The 16,817-nt window shown below is 39.2% G+C and overlaps 1 protein-coding gene and 1 non-coding gene across 3 annotated transcripts in view; one reads left to right on the top strand and one right to left on the bottom strand.

The window, feature by feature from the left end:
* LOC145993923 (uncharacterized) overlaps positions 1 to 16,817 on the bottom strand; it is a 285,429-nt gene that overhangs the window by 139,447 nt on the left and 129,165 nt on the right. Inside the window, exons 1-2 of one of the 2 annotated variants that reach the window (XM_083129864.1) lie at positions 9,628 to 9,646; positions 9,315 to 9,367 (exon numbers count right to left, since the gene is read on the bottom strand). The exons of the other annotated variant lie outside the window; for it this stretch is intronic. The gene's annotated coding sequence lies outside the window, so the exon portion shown is untranslated. Of the gene's footprint in view, positions 1 to 9,314; positions 9,368 to 9,627; positions 9,647 to 16,817 lie in introns of those variants that run through there. 2 annotated transcript variants of the gene reach the window in all.
* Positions 10 to 84, top strand: TRNAT-UGU (transfer RNA threonine (anticodon UGU)). Its single transcript has one exon. It is a non-coding gene; the product is annotated as a tRNA-Thr (tRNA).

Genomic DNA, 16,817 nt, shown 5'->3' with positions numbered 1-16,817 from the left:
ATTGAAGGGGCCTCCCCCATGGCGCAGTGGTAGCGTCCTTGCCTTGTAATCAAGGGGTCCCGGGTTCGATACCCGGTGGAGGCACAAGTGGTTCGGATCCCACTTTAAACTGTAGGTCCAGTCCCGATTAGCCTTACTGTGCATAAAGTGGACTTAAAACACCAACTCAACAACAACGTGACATTGAAGTTCGACCACTGTTAGAGGGGATCCTGTTTACCATGGTGTGACGCCGCCCCGTCGGCGAATAACTGTGGCAATGCGTCGGGGCATGCTGCGGACGAGTCGTTCAAGGTATTCCACATCGATGCGGTGCCATTCCTCCTGCAGGCAGGCGATAAGAGCAGCCACTGTCGTGGGTCCCCTCTGTTTCACACGTCGCTTAAGAACACGCCACACATTCTCAATGGGCGAGAGGTCGGGACTCGATGGTGGCCATGGCAGAGTTCGCACGTGATAGCGAGTCAACCATTCTCTTGTCAGCCGCGCTGTATGAGGCCTGGCATTGTCGTGTTGAAAGATGAGACGCCGCCTGTGGAACAGGTGCCTTCGCACTGTGGGAAGATGCCGCTCCAGTAAGCGTGTATAGGCGTGTGCATTCACAATGCCCTCGCAGACGTGTAGTGGACCAACCCCAGATGCCGTCATGCATCCCCATACCATCACTGACGCAGGTTTCTGTACCCGACGTGCATAACATTTTGCTTCATTCTGTTCCTCCTTCCGACAAATGACTGTTTTCCGCATATTCCCGTACACAACATTGAAAATGGATTCGTCCGTCCACAAAACATCTGTTCCACTGCCGAAATGTCCATCCCCGGTACATTCGTGCCCACCGTAGTCGATTGCCTTTGTTCAACATGGAAAGGAAGGGTTTACGTTTCGCCTTGTTCACTCGGTAACCGCATCGCTGTAGGTAACGGCGAATGGTTCTGGTTGACACTTCAATGTGAAAGCGTTCTCGAGTCCACAGTCGTAATTCGGCCACAGAAACATGATTGTTGGTCTGGATATAGCGCCTAAATATCCGTAGGTCACGCACGCTCAGCAGGCGTTTTTGACCGGGGGCCTTACCTGGCTCTGTAGTACCCGTATTTTGGTGGTGTTTGATGATGAAGTGGACGGTTGACTTGGGTAAGTTCAGTTGGCGCCCTATTTCCCGTTCACTGAGTCCATCCCGTTGCAACTCCACCACTCTTCTCCTCACGGTGTTGTCAATAGATTTGCCCCTGGCCATGGTGATGATGCACTGCGGTTCCTCGGTGCACAGCACGCGCTTATATACGGCGAACTCCCTTATCGTGTCCGTGACGTCATGCTTCCGTCGAATGCGCCACTATCTGGAATTTACCGTATGGGTCTGGTGCCTGGTCGAAGTTCAATGTCACGCGTATTGTTCCCCGTTTTCGTTCTTTACGTGACCTTGGGTGCAACATGCTGGGATCACGATTCTTGCCTGCTCACACGCCTCCTCTTACACACATGCGTCACTTCTGCGGGTCACCCATTCCACCGCCTATGCCTCTGTGCATTTAATTACGTATTCCTTTCTGGTCGAACTTCATTGTCACCAAGGTTGTATTAATTCTTCACTTATTCCGTTATTGGAATTCTTATCAGTTATTGTTCAGAGAACCATCAAAATGACAATTTGCCACAAGCGGAGGTTCAAGGGTTGGTTGTTGATTTAAGATTCCCGAAGAGAATAGACCAATCCCGGACTGGGAGCATCAATGGGTCTCGTGCGGGGCACATCCACTTTGCAACAGACGCCAAAACTAAATGCTAAGGGCTCTAACTCTGGTCCTAACCACATATTCACTATCAGACCTAAGCGGTATTATAGGCTAGGAATTGTTAGGTTAGGAGGGCCAGGTTTAGAGCTCTCAAAACTTAGTTTTGTCATTTGATGCAAACAGGGTGTGCCCCGCACGAGACCCAGCATCAATAGGAGGGTCGAATTTCATTGGACCTGAATAAGATATCATCCGTCCCCTACATAAAAGTTAACCGATCTGCAAGGTTAGTATTGCATTAGGCTAGACAATTAGAAATAACGACATGGGAGGTACAAATCGACAGGAGAAAATAAATTATAATTAGCTTATATCTTCAACTTCTTGAGAGCTTTTCTTACGAATTCGTGAAGAAGCTATTCGTTCAGAAGAGCTGGATTCAAACTGTAAATGATTATTATCCAATCACTTATACCTAGCATTTTTCTCATATCTTTCAGAACTCAGAATCTTTGTATCTTTGCATAAAAGTGTGTAAAATAATGATCAACTTTTTAGTTTTTCTTGACGTTTCTAACCAAGAAAAACTTTTAATCTCGTGCCGCCATCTATGGTCAAAAAATACAAGCTTGATATATTTAGAGCGTCTTCATTGCCAAAGTGTCATCTAAAATTTACGTGTGTAAAAGATGTGTTAGTTGAAGATAACAGATTATTGACTGTTCTTGCAGCAAGGGTGTATTCTGTATACTGAGTCCATCTTTTCGGCGTCCTTTTCGAGACAGGGCGCCATGGTAAGAGGGCGCGCCGGAATCTTAAAAAACAATAATTGAAGGAAGAAACGCATTGGTAGGCTCAGGACCATATATAAAGAAATCACCAAGGATCTAAATTGTGAAAGCTACAGTTGAATTAACACTAGCGCAGTACAAACAAGTGGAGGACTGCATCAAAGTAATAAAAGCATGTATAAAGCAGGAAAGACGAAAGCACGGGTATCAAAGAAGGAAGAAAATAAATAGGAAAGTATGTAGCGGGGAGGCTTACACACACACACACACGAGAAGAAATTGATTTATTTGAAGCAGGTTTGGTTAAGCTTTTTGGTGACTGTACACAAACAATGAAAATGATAACTTTGACTAAGTTTCGTAATTTGGACTAAATATTTTCATAACGACACTAAGAAATACGCAACCGAGTTGCCACCAAAAGTGGTGGAACAGAATACGCCTTTCGGTGTTAATGTGGAATTGGCATTGCATCTTTGAATTCGAATCCCGGACTGGGCATGGTATGCTTTGTGAGAATCCCTTCATCAATTTCATCATCCTCATCGCCGCGATTAGCAAAAAGAGGTAGAAAACGACGCTAAATAAAAAAATAAAAAAGGTATTTTTTTGTTTTTACAATCAATCTTTTTGCACTGTGTAGTATTTTTCTATATCACATTACCTCTTTAGGCTAATCGTGACGACGAGTATGGCCGAAGCTGAGTTTTATAACACACACAACCATCAGAAACGTTCTCGAAAGTTGCACTCTGTGCATGGAACATGTTGTGGTTACACAGTAAACTAGGTCGCAACTACAACTTGTAGTTTAAAATGTATATTCAGTAATGAAACCTTTAGATCCTCATAATTAAGTCCACATGGAGAAGGGCAATACCAGCAAGGAAGGAAGGACATATAAAATGGTTACCAACACTAAAGTAAAGTAATATGTAACAATGGATGTGTGGAATTGCATGAGAATCCGTGAGAAGATGAGAACGTGAATTGCTGTTGGGAATGACGTGTTCCCATGGAGAGAACCAAGCCTCCTTTCAACAGAGCAAAACCTAGAATCGTGAAGGTGAAGTGCGCTTCTGGCTTGCCTGCAGATGCTTTTAGTTACAGTGGTGTCTGTGAATGTGTTAACACTGTAACGACGGACGGGTCTTTTAGGCCCGGTTTCAATTTTTATACCTGTTTAATTTTATAATGCTGCAAATCAATGTGTTCTCCTTCCGTGACTTTTCGTCAATTTCGAAGGCCTTTGAAATCATTTATTGTAATCTTTGGTTATTTCTTAAGTTTGGTCAGAAAATGTATTACTCGCGTTGCGGACGAACGGGTCCTTTAGGCCCGATTTTAATTTTTAAATATATAGGCCTATTTATTCTACTGCAGAAATATCCCTCTTCGCCTCTGTGACTTTTCAACGACAGTCACAACATTGAAAAGCGTATTCCTGGACCCCGTGGCTGAGTGGTTAGCATATCGCACTGCGACGTCAATGGTCCCGGGTTCGAATCCCCCTCGAGCATAGTTCTTTGTAAATGTCCATTCATCAATTTCATCATTTCATCACTCATCTCGTGTCTCCTCTCCAGATAAGCTCGAACCTATAAGAGATGTATTCGAGACTTGGACTGTTTACCTCCGAGAAGCGTACATTCCTGATTGCATCATGACTGTATACGAACAACTGGTCAATTTTAGAGGGCGATGCCCTTTTAGACAGTACATGCAGTCGAAATCTGGTAAATACGGAATCAAGCTGTGGCTGATTTGTGATTCTCAAACAGCCTATGTTTTGAAGGCTCAAATCTACAAAGGAAAGGAAGCTGGAGGTAATAGGGAGAAAAATCAAGTAGAGAGAGTAGTGAAGGAATTAGTGAAGGAAATCGAAGGTAGTGGAAGAAACATCACGTGTCATAATTTCTTCACGAGTGTATATCTTGCAAGGGATCTACTTATCAAGAAACTTACTCTGGTCGGCACGATGCGAAAGAACAAAGGAGAGCTGCTGCCAGAGTTTACTGCCACAAAACAGCGAGTGTGTTGCTCCACTTTGTTTGGATTTCAAGATGATCTAATGATAGCATCATATTGCCTCAAGAACAAGGTGGTGATTCTACTTTCTACTTCCATGAACAGCCGAAAATCGACGCTTCCACAGCACAGCTAATAACACAAAATGGTACGAAACTACAGTGTGAAACGAAAAGCTTGGAAATGAACATGGTTATATTTCATGACATGATCTACTTCAGTGGACTAAATCCATTTGTTTTGTACCAAACAGTACATCCGTAAGAATTGGGAGCCAAATCGGCTAGACGTAGAAGGTTCTTGCAGTACCTGGGAAAGGAGCTTAATGGCAAACTAGTAATGGACCAGCAAGCCAACGGATGGTCAAATGAAGAGCAAGGTGTACAGAAGCAATCCAGAAGGAGGTGTCATATTTTTCCACCAAAAATCGATCGGAAAACAAGAACAGTGTGCTCGAAATGTATGCAAACGTTTGTACTCAGCATTCGCGTGTTCTATGTAACACATGTTAATCGATGTTGTAAGTTATTTTTGACAAAAAGTAGATAATAAAAATATTAAATTCTTACAAATCATTAATTATAACTGGACATATGTTAAAAATGTTCCAAATGTAAGAAAACTATTATACTCAAAACTCAAGGGTTTCATTATAACGTATGTTATTCAATGTTTAAAGTTCTTTTGTAAAACATGTTACATATTAGAAACATGTAAATGGTTAAAGGTCATTAATAAATAACCTGAAACATTATTTTCAGTCATTGATATAAATTAGAAAATTTGAACGTCTGAAAAAAAAAGTATAATATTTCCCCGGGTCCAATAGACCCGATCCGACAATAACGTATAGTCATTGTAGCCGTCGTTATAGTGTTAAGTGGTAGATGTCAATCAACAATGAATGCAAGTTTGAAGCTTTGCGCGCTATAGGATTTCGAAAATTTCATGTCTTCTTTTCAGATGTTCTATAGTGTTTTCTGGACTGGATTTCATAAATTGTGACTCATTCGTACTGTAACCAACATATTGTGCCACGATGAACAGAGCTAATAGTCATTTAGTTTTAGGCTAACCAAATGCTGAAAGTTAACGCTTTTATTGAAGTGCACAAGTCTTAATTCGAGCAGAATGAGAACACATACACCTGTGAATATCCCGTAAGTAAAGGCTTCCACCGAATTCACATGTCGATTCTAACAGTTACTTAGTACGTGTAATTACTTAAATTTTCCTCGTAATTTGCAAGATAATTTCTTGAATTTTCAAATATAATTGGTTGGTGCATTTCCACATACACAACTTGAAATTCATCAATTTGGTTCATTTACGATGCATCAAGTGACACAGTTAAAAGTGTAATTTAAGTTTCTTTGAAATTATCGTGCCTGATGTTCTCAATTGATGCATTGTGATTCATCAAATGGTACAGCAGATGATAACAATACCCCTTTCATGCATTCCTGTGTGTATTTGGAGCCATCAAAAGTGCATCATTAGCAGTTTATGCATTATAATGCGTTCCTAAAGTCAACATATTTGTGTCAATTGACACATTTTGAGTTCTATGTGTACATAGAACATAAGGCAGGTAATGGCAAATTAAGAGTTTCTACGTAATTTCTTTGTTAAAGTACGTCTTTATTGAGACTAGCTTACGTCCAAGGACATGAAATTAGGCATCTGGCAGAGCTTGCGCTGTTGACGAATCAGGCACCTGTTTACAATTGGATTTGTTCGGAGGTTTACGGCATTGCCATTATCGTAACAGGGTTTTATCCAATGTTTCTAATGCACTGTCTGCGAGGAAGTTTTTAGAAAAAAATCTTACTTCTTATCGTGTTGTGTTTGTGTTGTGCAGGTCTCTTTAGAACCTTGCGGTTTTAATGGTTCTCGAGGAGCTTTTTACATCCATTGCTTTAACTTTTTAAGTAAGAATTTTAGATAAAGGGATATTTCACTCTGAAGGATGCAAAATGGCTTAAAGTGCCGACGCACCCAAAAATTTTAAATCAATCAATCAATCTTCGGTCGGACTTTGTGTGATAAAAAGTGACATCAATATTTGCTGGGATCATAGGCGGCCCCAAGGGACTGGGGTGCAAGGGGATGCTTTATACTCCGAACCCAAGATTTCCTGTCAATATTATTAATAAAAAATTAATCATGGAATAGAGAGTCCATCCTTGTTAGCCTCTGTGTAATAAAATTGCTGTTATTAACAACAATTCACAAATAATTTATTTTAAATCAAGCAGTAATGTTATTGATTTTTATTTGTTTTAGTTAGCCTCCCATGTATATTTATTTTCAATTTTCTTTTTTCTTAATATGTTGCTGCCTAGTTTAGCCTGTATTTTCCCAGTTTGCAATATTTTTGTTACATCTGTCGAGCAACGCCGCGCATGGCAGTAGGGAAGGGGAGAAAGCGAGTGGGCGGAGCAAAGCAGCGCGGGTTCTTACAAACGGTTGGTAGCTGCAGCCGCGTTGCCCCTCCATAATCTCTTTCCCTCTCACGCGTTCAATGGTGAAGTTCTTTTTAGTCACTACTTGCTCAGCAGCCTTGTTTTCGTTGCTTTCCTCCACACACACTCCTCTCGAACAGGATATAAGGAACGTAATTTTATTAACGCTATTGTATGTACTGTACACTCTATAATTTATAAATTGGTAACTCCTAGTATTTCAAACGTTGATGATGTTTCTGATATTCCTTTTTTTTTTATGTTTAGAGATTTTCGACCTGGATGGGGAACGGATTGAATTTATTCCTACAGTAACAGTAACCTATGGAAAAAGCGTCCCACATAACGAACGTCGTCCTGGAACAGACAGAGTTCGTTATGCGAGACACAACTCCATTTTGTACTCTTAGTTTATTAGTTTTATAAGAGATAAGACTGTAGGAAAGCAAGTGTCGGATGCATTTCAAGTTGATGACTCTCTGATTCTCAGTCTCATTTCGAAGGGCCTTATGCCTTTATCATCTCGATTTGTAGTTGGTGGTATGGGTCACGTCGAGTCCAGAACCTTTATTTCATTTCGATTGCATATGACTAGACGTTCAATAGCATGTCACAGTCGCAAGCAGAAATTGGCTGGAATTCCGACACAAAAGAATGTAAAAAAAAATAGACTTTCCTTTGAGGTAACCGCATCCTTACAGAAGGATACACACAATACGCAACGAATTCGTGCCTTGCATAACGTGTAAGCTGCCCGTACAATTAAATGAACCTCGAACGACACATTGAATTCCATGTTTAAAGGAAGTGACGTAAGAGCACATGTAAATTTTCTCACTGGATTCAAGGTCAACGTTCAAGAATTCTTATTTAGAAACCATTCTAAACAGTCTTTCCACACAGTCCGTCGGCCAATCAGAGAACACGGGGCTGAAATTGATTTATCGGAGGAAAGCATCTAGGCATATAATCAGGCTCGTATATTGAACTATATTTCTGAAGGGGTCCGAACAGGGTGTCTAAATAAGATTAATACATCTTATAATAATATTATTAAAATAGGACAATTAATTATTATTTTATTATTGTTGTTTTTATTACATAAACAGAGTTGTTTCCTTTTTTAAAGAGGTTGGGTGAACCCCAGAGTAGCTATTATGCAAGTACATGCACTGAAAACAACGATGCTCCACGAAATACAACGAGGAAGATCCAAATAACTGAATATTTTAAAATAAATTTGAGAATGATTTTCAGTGGCAGAAATAAATGAAAAATAGCTGTGGCTGCTAGGTTCATGAAGAAGAATTAGTGGAATTTTTTCTTGAAAAAAAAATCACTAATGAACCCAAGAGTACTTCTATAGCTCAACTAAGTATTGCAAAAGAACGATCATGTTTCCGTATTTTACTCATGTAACAATGGGCGTGAAGACAGTAAAACATTTTCTTCATAATGACTGAATTGCCATTTGAGTTGTACTGTGGCGTACACGTGAGTCTAGTTCATAGGCCAAAGTTTCTTTACGTGTGGCAGATGGTAACTCTACAATTTTATTGTGGTTGTCCTATACCTCAGGACATTCATAATGTATGGGTAAACATTTACAAATTGAAACTTTGTAAATGATACTTTTCTGCTTTGAGGATTCTTCATGGAGCGCTAAAGCCACAATTTCCCACCTAGACATGCCACTACAACTCCATACTGGAGTGCGGAAGGTGTACGAATGAGTTCATACTATAACAAACGAAGGCATCGCTCATCATATGCTATTGCATGGACTGACTCAACACTCAAGAAATATATTTGGGAGTTCTTGACGTTACACTGGCTGTGGTAATTTCTTGTTGGTTGCTTAAAAGGCAGGATTATAATAAAGTTTTCTGAACCGTTAACTTTGTCAAACTAAGCATTGCCTCTTTCGTAAAGTTATCAGCGAGAAACCTGTATCCTAGCAAAATTAAGTTGGGTGGGCAGTTTTTTCGAAATACAAAAACATAGGTATAGGGTTAAAAAGGTGTGTTATGTGATAAAACTTTTGTCATTAAACATAACAATTTGTGATAAATATTCGATCTACGTCGATACGTCAACTTTCATGCACAGATAGGCTAATAGGGACTGGGCCTACAGTTTAAAGTGGGATCCGAACCACTACGCGTATGTGCCTCCACCGGGTATCGAATCCAGGACCCCTTCATTACAAGGCGAAGATGTTACTTCTACGCCATCGTGGAGGCCACTCTACATCCTTAGAACCAGAAGGAGAAAAACAAGATGGTACTTACGAAGCCAGAAACCAATCCGAAAACCACGATGTAAAAATGTTCGAATTTCTTACCTGAAACGAAACAAAACATAGTTTGTTTACAATAAAATTAACAAAACAACAGAGTGAGCATACGGTAGGATGCAGGAGTTTGATATAATACAAACCATTCTTGATTTAACATAACAAACGTAATGAAAAATATAGTCATGAACTTTCATGTTTACAAAAAAATGTACCCTATTATAAATAATTATGGGATATCTAAAATTAAAAAATTAGGTACATAACATAAAATTCGAAAAGCTAAATAATAAAATATACGTACTTACGGCGTAGCGTAGTATATCACTGACTTAATTTTAACACTTTTATAATTACTGCCATCTGTCCTTTGAGTGATAAGACCATTGCTGTACTATTGCCATGTAAATAATGCTGATCTGAAGTGATTTCGTACCATGGTAGAATGTGAACTATTGTTATAAACATCTAATCAATGTTTAATATTACCGTGATCAGCTTCAACTAGAACCAGATTACTTACTATACTATTCTTACACGTGAACATTCTTCTCATTGTTAACCGATTTATGTGTGAGAAATTCTTATATTATGAGGAAGTGATTGAATAAATAAAAGTCTGACGCCGTTAAAATGTAAATATGAATGTTTCCTTATTGAGAGAAATGGCTTTGCAATAAGTGCGCCTGCAGTAACACTAAAAAAACAAACTTTTACCTTTAATGTGAGTAACTTTAACAACAATGTGGATACAAAGCAAGAGGAATTATACAGCATAATTCAGAAATTCCATGATCGTTATTTATTTTCTATTCTTCTCCTTTAACCTTGGGAAGGAAACAATCCTGGTTTACTTTCATATAAATTAAGTAATAGCATTTCACTTTTGTTCCGGCTTATTAATTGCACTATGAATGCTCGAGCTTTATTGTAATTAAGGCACTTCCGCTGATTTCCATTAATTTAATTAACTGCTCATAACGTTGAATTGATTAGCCTCTTAATAATTTGATCTAAATATTTCGCTTGTCTTTTTTTTCATATTTACGTATAGGCCAGTGTGTAGTGTAGTCTAATTCTATCCATGAGTCAAATACGTAGCATAAGACAGCTACTTATTTATTTATTTAGAACATGCAGGCACATGCCCAATTACAGTGTTCACAAAGCATTGTGTAAACAAGATATTAATGCATAAACAACTTAAAATCATGTGGAAAATATGACATTTCGAATGATTTCATACATTGATTGATTTGATACAGTGCTAAAAGCACCTAACCTAATCACATATTCATCTAAAAGCAGAAACAAACAAATCTTAAGCTGCGTAACCTACTCACATGTTTAATTCTGCTATTAAATGCAGGCTAGGTCAGATTTGGCGCTTCTAATGTAGTACCGCCATAAGAACCGGCTTCCATTCACAGTGCAGAATGGTTATTTTGACAAAATCCTGTTTTCCTGCTGGCTGCTACGGGGAGGAGGGATTCTAAGGTTGTCGAATGTTGCCCAAACAGGACAGCGGTATGCCTAATTGGATGTTTGATTCTTTGTAGTAAACGCGGCAACACAGGGTCATTGCCAGAAAGGCGTTCCACGCGCCGATTCTTAACCTGGCGGAGGTATTGCATATTGTATATCTCCAATGGCGGCGATTACGGACCGGGGGAACGGCCACAACTGGCCGTCACGTTTCGACACTTTTGCTCCAGCACTGTCCCTTGCCCCCGCTCATGCTTAGCATAGTTTAAAGCTTTGAGCTCAGTTTATGCCCAGATAGCCTAGACGAGACTGGGCCTACAGTCAAAAGTGAAATCCGAATCACTGTAGTGTAATTGCAAAGCGACAGATATCGGAATGGCCAAGCATTAGGTTTGTAAAATTAACCAATAAAATTGACAATTTCCCATTTAAAAGTATTTTAGACCTTATTTGTTAACACGAGATGGCAGGCTAGAGGCAGTAAAAGGAAATGCAGAAATATGGATTCGTACAGTAAAACTAATTGTTTGCAGATGAAGTATATAGTAAAATTTATATGTGGTAATTTGTAGCAAGATTTTGCATTTTATCAACGAGTAAATTTTTCTTTAATACAGGGTAAGTGTATAAGAGAACATGATGCACAGTTTGAAACTGTGTAATGTATATTATTAGGCGTGCGATGAGCAGCGAGGTATACACCACTCCTCCTTAGGTCTATAAACGAATCCAACAGAAAACTGTGTGCAGAAACAAGTTTTCAGCTTTCTCTGTAGAAGGATGAATAAAGTTTAAATAAGTATTTTTATAGCTATTTTCATAAGAAATGCTTAACCTCCTTACAATATCAGTCGGAGTATATTTTTCACCTTTCTACTTTTTAACTATGCTAGAGGAAACTTACTTTAAAGACAAAAATATAATTTTAAATTTTGCATTCTATATTTCGTATTTTGTATATTATATATTTTGTGTGCTATATTGAGCGCGTTAAGACTCGTATGTATGAGTATAGTTGTGTGTGTGTGTGTGTTTGTGGACATATGTGAAATGGCTAAATGTACTTTGTGTTTAATATAATAATGTATAATTCAATGTAGTATATGGTTGAGTGGAAGAAAAGGCTTTGTACGACCTTAACTCCGCAATTTAAAACAAGACGTTAATAAATAATAAATAAATAAATAATAGGGTACATCATGCGTATATTCGAAGTGAGTCAGAATTTGGACGTCATAGAATAAGAAGTTCCGCCCGCACCAAGGGCGTTCCGAGGAGACGGCTGATGGTGCTGCACCCACTCAAATGCATGAACGATAAATAAATTTTGACCAAAAAAATTGGGGAAGTTGTACGTGTTTCATAGAAACATACATATATTATAATTATGAGCAATGAAATTAATAAACATTCAACAGCAAACATTTTCTACTACATAATTCCACTTATACATTCCCGTGGAAAAACTAATTTATGCTAATTAATTTATATCACGTCTTCTGGCTTGTATATTAACATATGCGTGAATTTGGACATATTGAATAGGTTATAAAAGGACACAAAATTGAGCTTATGTAATTTACAAGTAAATAATGTAAATCTCATTAATGTACGATACACAATGGATTTTCCAATGCTATCGCATAGGGTAAAACCAGGAGACGAGTTTGTTTGGATTCAATCTTGCTCAGTTGTCTGCTGGTGACGTTGCAACTAATATGGACCAGGCGGATCAACGGGTGGGGGGATAGCCATTATTATGCCTAATATTTTGGAAGACTCAAATGTTCTATTTATCACAAAGTTTAATATGCTCGAGAATACTTTCTAAAGTTTGAATTAGGCTCACTTTTGTGCTCCTGATACGCCTTCATGGCGTGGTGCTATGCACAGGGGAACACTTTATCTTTTACCTTTTTTTTGTGCTCCTGATACGCTAATCGGAACTGGGCATCCGATCCACTGTGCAATATGCCTCTAAAGGGGATCGAATCCGTTTTTGTTTACTCAAGTTACTCCTCATATTTGATCGTTCAGTTTACCGTGGTAATGGGAGGACAGGACATCAACAATAACCATCTATTCCAGCCCTATTCCTATTTTTTTTTCAAAACAATACTCTAACCTCTAGAACATGGAAGTCAGCTTGGTTCTGTTCACATTACTATTTCATGTTTACATAAAACAGTGCAAGTATAGATTAGCCTCCACGATGACGTAGTGGTAGCGTCGCCGTTTTGTAATCAAGGGGTCCGATGTTCGATACCCGGTGGAGGCGTATACTGGTTTGCACCCCATTTTAAACTGTACGTCCAGTCCCGATTAGCCTATCCGTGCATAAAGCGCACTTAGATCCAAAACTCAAACAATCTGAAGCAAGCGTAGGTTGGAACTGATTCTCGGTGATGTGAGATATCCGACAGAAATTCGTTCCTCCCAACTGTAACTTCTGGATCAACCACTGCGTTAAGATTAGTGTTGTGCAACGATATCAACTAGACGATATATCGTCACGATATTTTGGCGATGTATATCGTGTCGGCTATATATCGTCACGATATTTGGCGATATATATCGTGTTGGCCATATATCGTCAAATACTAGCGGTATACGTATATCGTGTCAGCGATATATCGTCACGATATATCGCCGATTTCATCCCTAGTTAAGATTAAATCCATCCACACACACCTTGCATTCGATCGAGGTCTTCCATCCACGGAGGCCTAAGCAGAAACCTTTTGGCCATCCAGTGACAGGTGCTCCTGACAAAAGACCGGGCTCCACCCCCGCAATATAGCATTGGTCGTAACTGGCGCTTCCTTTATAAACTTATGGAAAAGCGGGAGAGGAAATCCTGCCAACCAGGCATCCAAGGTGACACCTCCGCGACGCACCAATGGATTTTGTGGTCAATGAATAGAGCGGCATCTGCACTCTGCGTTGCGAAGGTTGGATTCGCCAGGCCTATTGGCAAATGCGGATTTTTGTTATCTTTGGATTTCCGGGACGTCATCACACTGTGGGTTTTGTATATTTTTTCTGCAGATGTGGATGGAACTAAGTACATAATCTGAACAAGGACTAAATTTGGCATTACTTTTTTTCTTTCAAAGTTCTGCGCAGTATGTTTTAAATAAACATCATTCACAGAAAGCCTGCTCGAGTTTGAGTTTGTGTTCACTTTATGCACAGAAAGGCTAATCGGGACTGGACTGGACCTACAATTTAAAGTGGGATCCGGACCACTGGGTGCCTCCACCGGGTATTGAACCCCAGAGGACCCTTTGATTACATGGCGACGGCACTACACTGCGCCATCGGGAAGGCCATAGAAAGCCTGCTCGAGAAAAGTTAGATCATAATTGTTTTGAAATTTGTCATCCTGGGTGTCGAATTCGAAATATTTTGATTGCACTGCGCTATCTTTACCATGTTGCTATTATCAACGGGCCAATTTATTTATTTCGAACACACAGGCACCTGCGCAATTATAGTGTTCTGAGAAATTTTCAGGCGCAATGTAATCAAATACTTTAAATTGCAAAAAGCAACTGAAGAAATTACTTGAAAAGATTTATTTAGATTAGATTTCATTTAATTTTTGGTTTTAAGTTCAATTTCCGCACAGATAATGTTCTTCTATCGCGATTGTGGAACATAAGGTTCTTGAGTATAGATGCAACATTTGTGTGTTGTTTCAGGCAAAATTCCTTGTTTAACATGAAACCATGAGTGAATTAACAAGAATTAATATCAACATATATAAAATAAAGGCTACTTTTGTTTTTGTATAAAAGTGCAATTTTAAAGAAATGTAATCTAGTGGAATTTTCAGAGGGGGCTGCGCCCGGAAAATTTATGCCTGCCTGCGGCAATACCACTTGTGGTAGCAAATCAGTATCATAGTTTGCAGACTGTAGATTTTGTAAGATCATTACCACGGAAATTAAATTGTATAGTCAAGTTCAAATGTATATTTATTGTTTTATTCGTTTTGTTTCCATTTTTGACCCTAACCCCCCCCCCAAACGAACCTAATCAATATGGTGATGTCTAAATTGGGTACACCATTTTTTAATTAGACCTGGCCAACGTCACGGAGTGGTCAGCGTAAAGTGACCCGAAGCTAGAGGCACCAGGTTTGAATCCTAGTTAAGTCATGATTGCATCATTAATTTTGTATCATCGTTCAAGCAAACGCGCAGCACGCTACGACACCAGGGGTCCTGGGTTCGAATCCTGGACTGGGCAGCGCTGTTCTTATGGAGTGCCCCTTCATCAATTTCATCATATCATCACTCATCCTCAATGTCGCTATTCGCCAAAAGTGGCAGAAAAGCGCCGCTAATATCAAAATCAATTAATCATTCATCAGTTTATCATCATCGTCGCGATTGGATAGCAAAGCGACGTAAAAGAAAGAATGAATTTGAATGTACCAGACGTATGCTCAAATTTCAGACTAATTGGTGTAGATATCGTCAGTTGGCCAATGCATTGCTTTACATTGCAGCAGGAAATGCAGAAGCCCGTTGACGTCACCGCTTCGCCACCCACTCTGCATGATTGAATATTACGGACTCAGACTGTGAAAAACAAAGCAGAGGCTTTATCGCAAATGACAATAACACGGAAGAGCTGCGAGAGACAGACAGGGAACGACAATTTGGAGCGCCCGTCGTTCCATTCTCATGTCCCACATAACGCCCAAAGATAAACCGCCAAGGAGAAAAATCAGATCGGGGATATTGCGAAAGGCTCCCAACGACATTGAAACGCTTTCTCCAGTTCTCGATGAACCACATCTTCCCGTGTACCCAAAGGAAGGCCCACAAGGACATCTACGACCTCAAATAGTTGCAGAAGTAGAGAAACCAATTTTCCACTAAAACTGATATAGAGGAACCGATTTTCTAAAAATGGCAAACCTGTTTTAACACCCAGAAAACTAAATGCATGAAATCTATTTTATGCACCAGAAATGCATAGACTAATGGACTAAGGTGTGATATTTTAGTTTTGCCAAGAATCAGGTTTACATTTAATGCATTTTTGTGTATCGTTTGTAAAGGTAAAAACAAAGTGCATCATGTGATGCAAGTCTATGTCAAGGTGTACTTTAATGCATCACTTGATGCATCTTTCTCGATGATGCACTTAAACATTTGGTCTGAGCTACAGATTTTATGCATTTTGTTTTGCTTCAGATGACGCATTTACTTGTTTGTGTGAGGAGGTTGGAAAATTATTTTCAATTGCTATGTATAACGCTATAAGTTTCAAAGGTTATCAATTTTAAAGATAGGTTGCGTTAATAATAATAACAATATATGAAAATTGTATGCCAGTGTGCTTTACTTGGGATTCAAACCCAGAATCGATTGCTTACGAACAACAATTAGACAGGTTGCCATGTACAGAGAAATTATATACTGTATTGTTGTTGTGTAAAGTTCCAAGGTGAGAAGCATGTATAAGGATGTAGAATAACATAACTACACAGCCGACCTTCGTGGCGGAATGGTTAGCAAAGCGAGATATGACGCCAGAGGTCACGGATTTGAATCCTAGCCTGGGTGTTCTTTGTGAGTGTCACGTCATCAATTTCATCATGTCATCAATCATCCTCATCGTCGCGATTTGCTAAAAGTGGCAGAAAAACTGCGCTAAATAATAAAAATCAAACAGATCAGTACATAGGCCCATAAATGTAATACTAAATATGCTTTTCAGTATTGCACCTACGAGAAACGTAAATAAATGAATTTCAATAATAATATGTAGTTATGCGAGAGACCCAGGTTCGAGTGCAGGGGTAGGTAATCTGAAATGGGTCGTCAGGTAGTCGTTTCAAATAGTCCTGACTCAGAATGTATTTAAAACCTCAAAGAAAAGTCATCATATATTCAATGTGTGTACATATCCAAGAAACTCCACCACGGGAAAACTATATATTGTGAAATATGGAATCAAATGATTGTTCATTACGAAACATCCCATACCACCTGAG

Source organism: Lepisma saccharinum, chromosome 10 (genome assembly GCF_977018435.1).
Source record: "Lepisma saccharinum chromosome 10, izLepSacc3.1, whole genome shotgun sequence".
NCBI classification, from domain to species: domain Eukaryota; kingdom Metazoa; phylum Arthropoda; class Insecta; order Zygentoma; family Lepismatidae; genus Lepisma; species Lepisma saccharinum.
The sequence above is the reverse complement of the archived record's forward strand: the minus strand, read 5'-3'. Positions and strand labels throughout refer to the sequence as shown.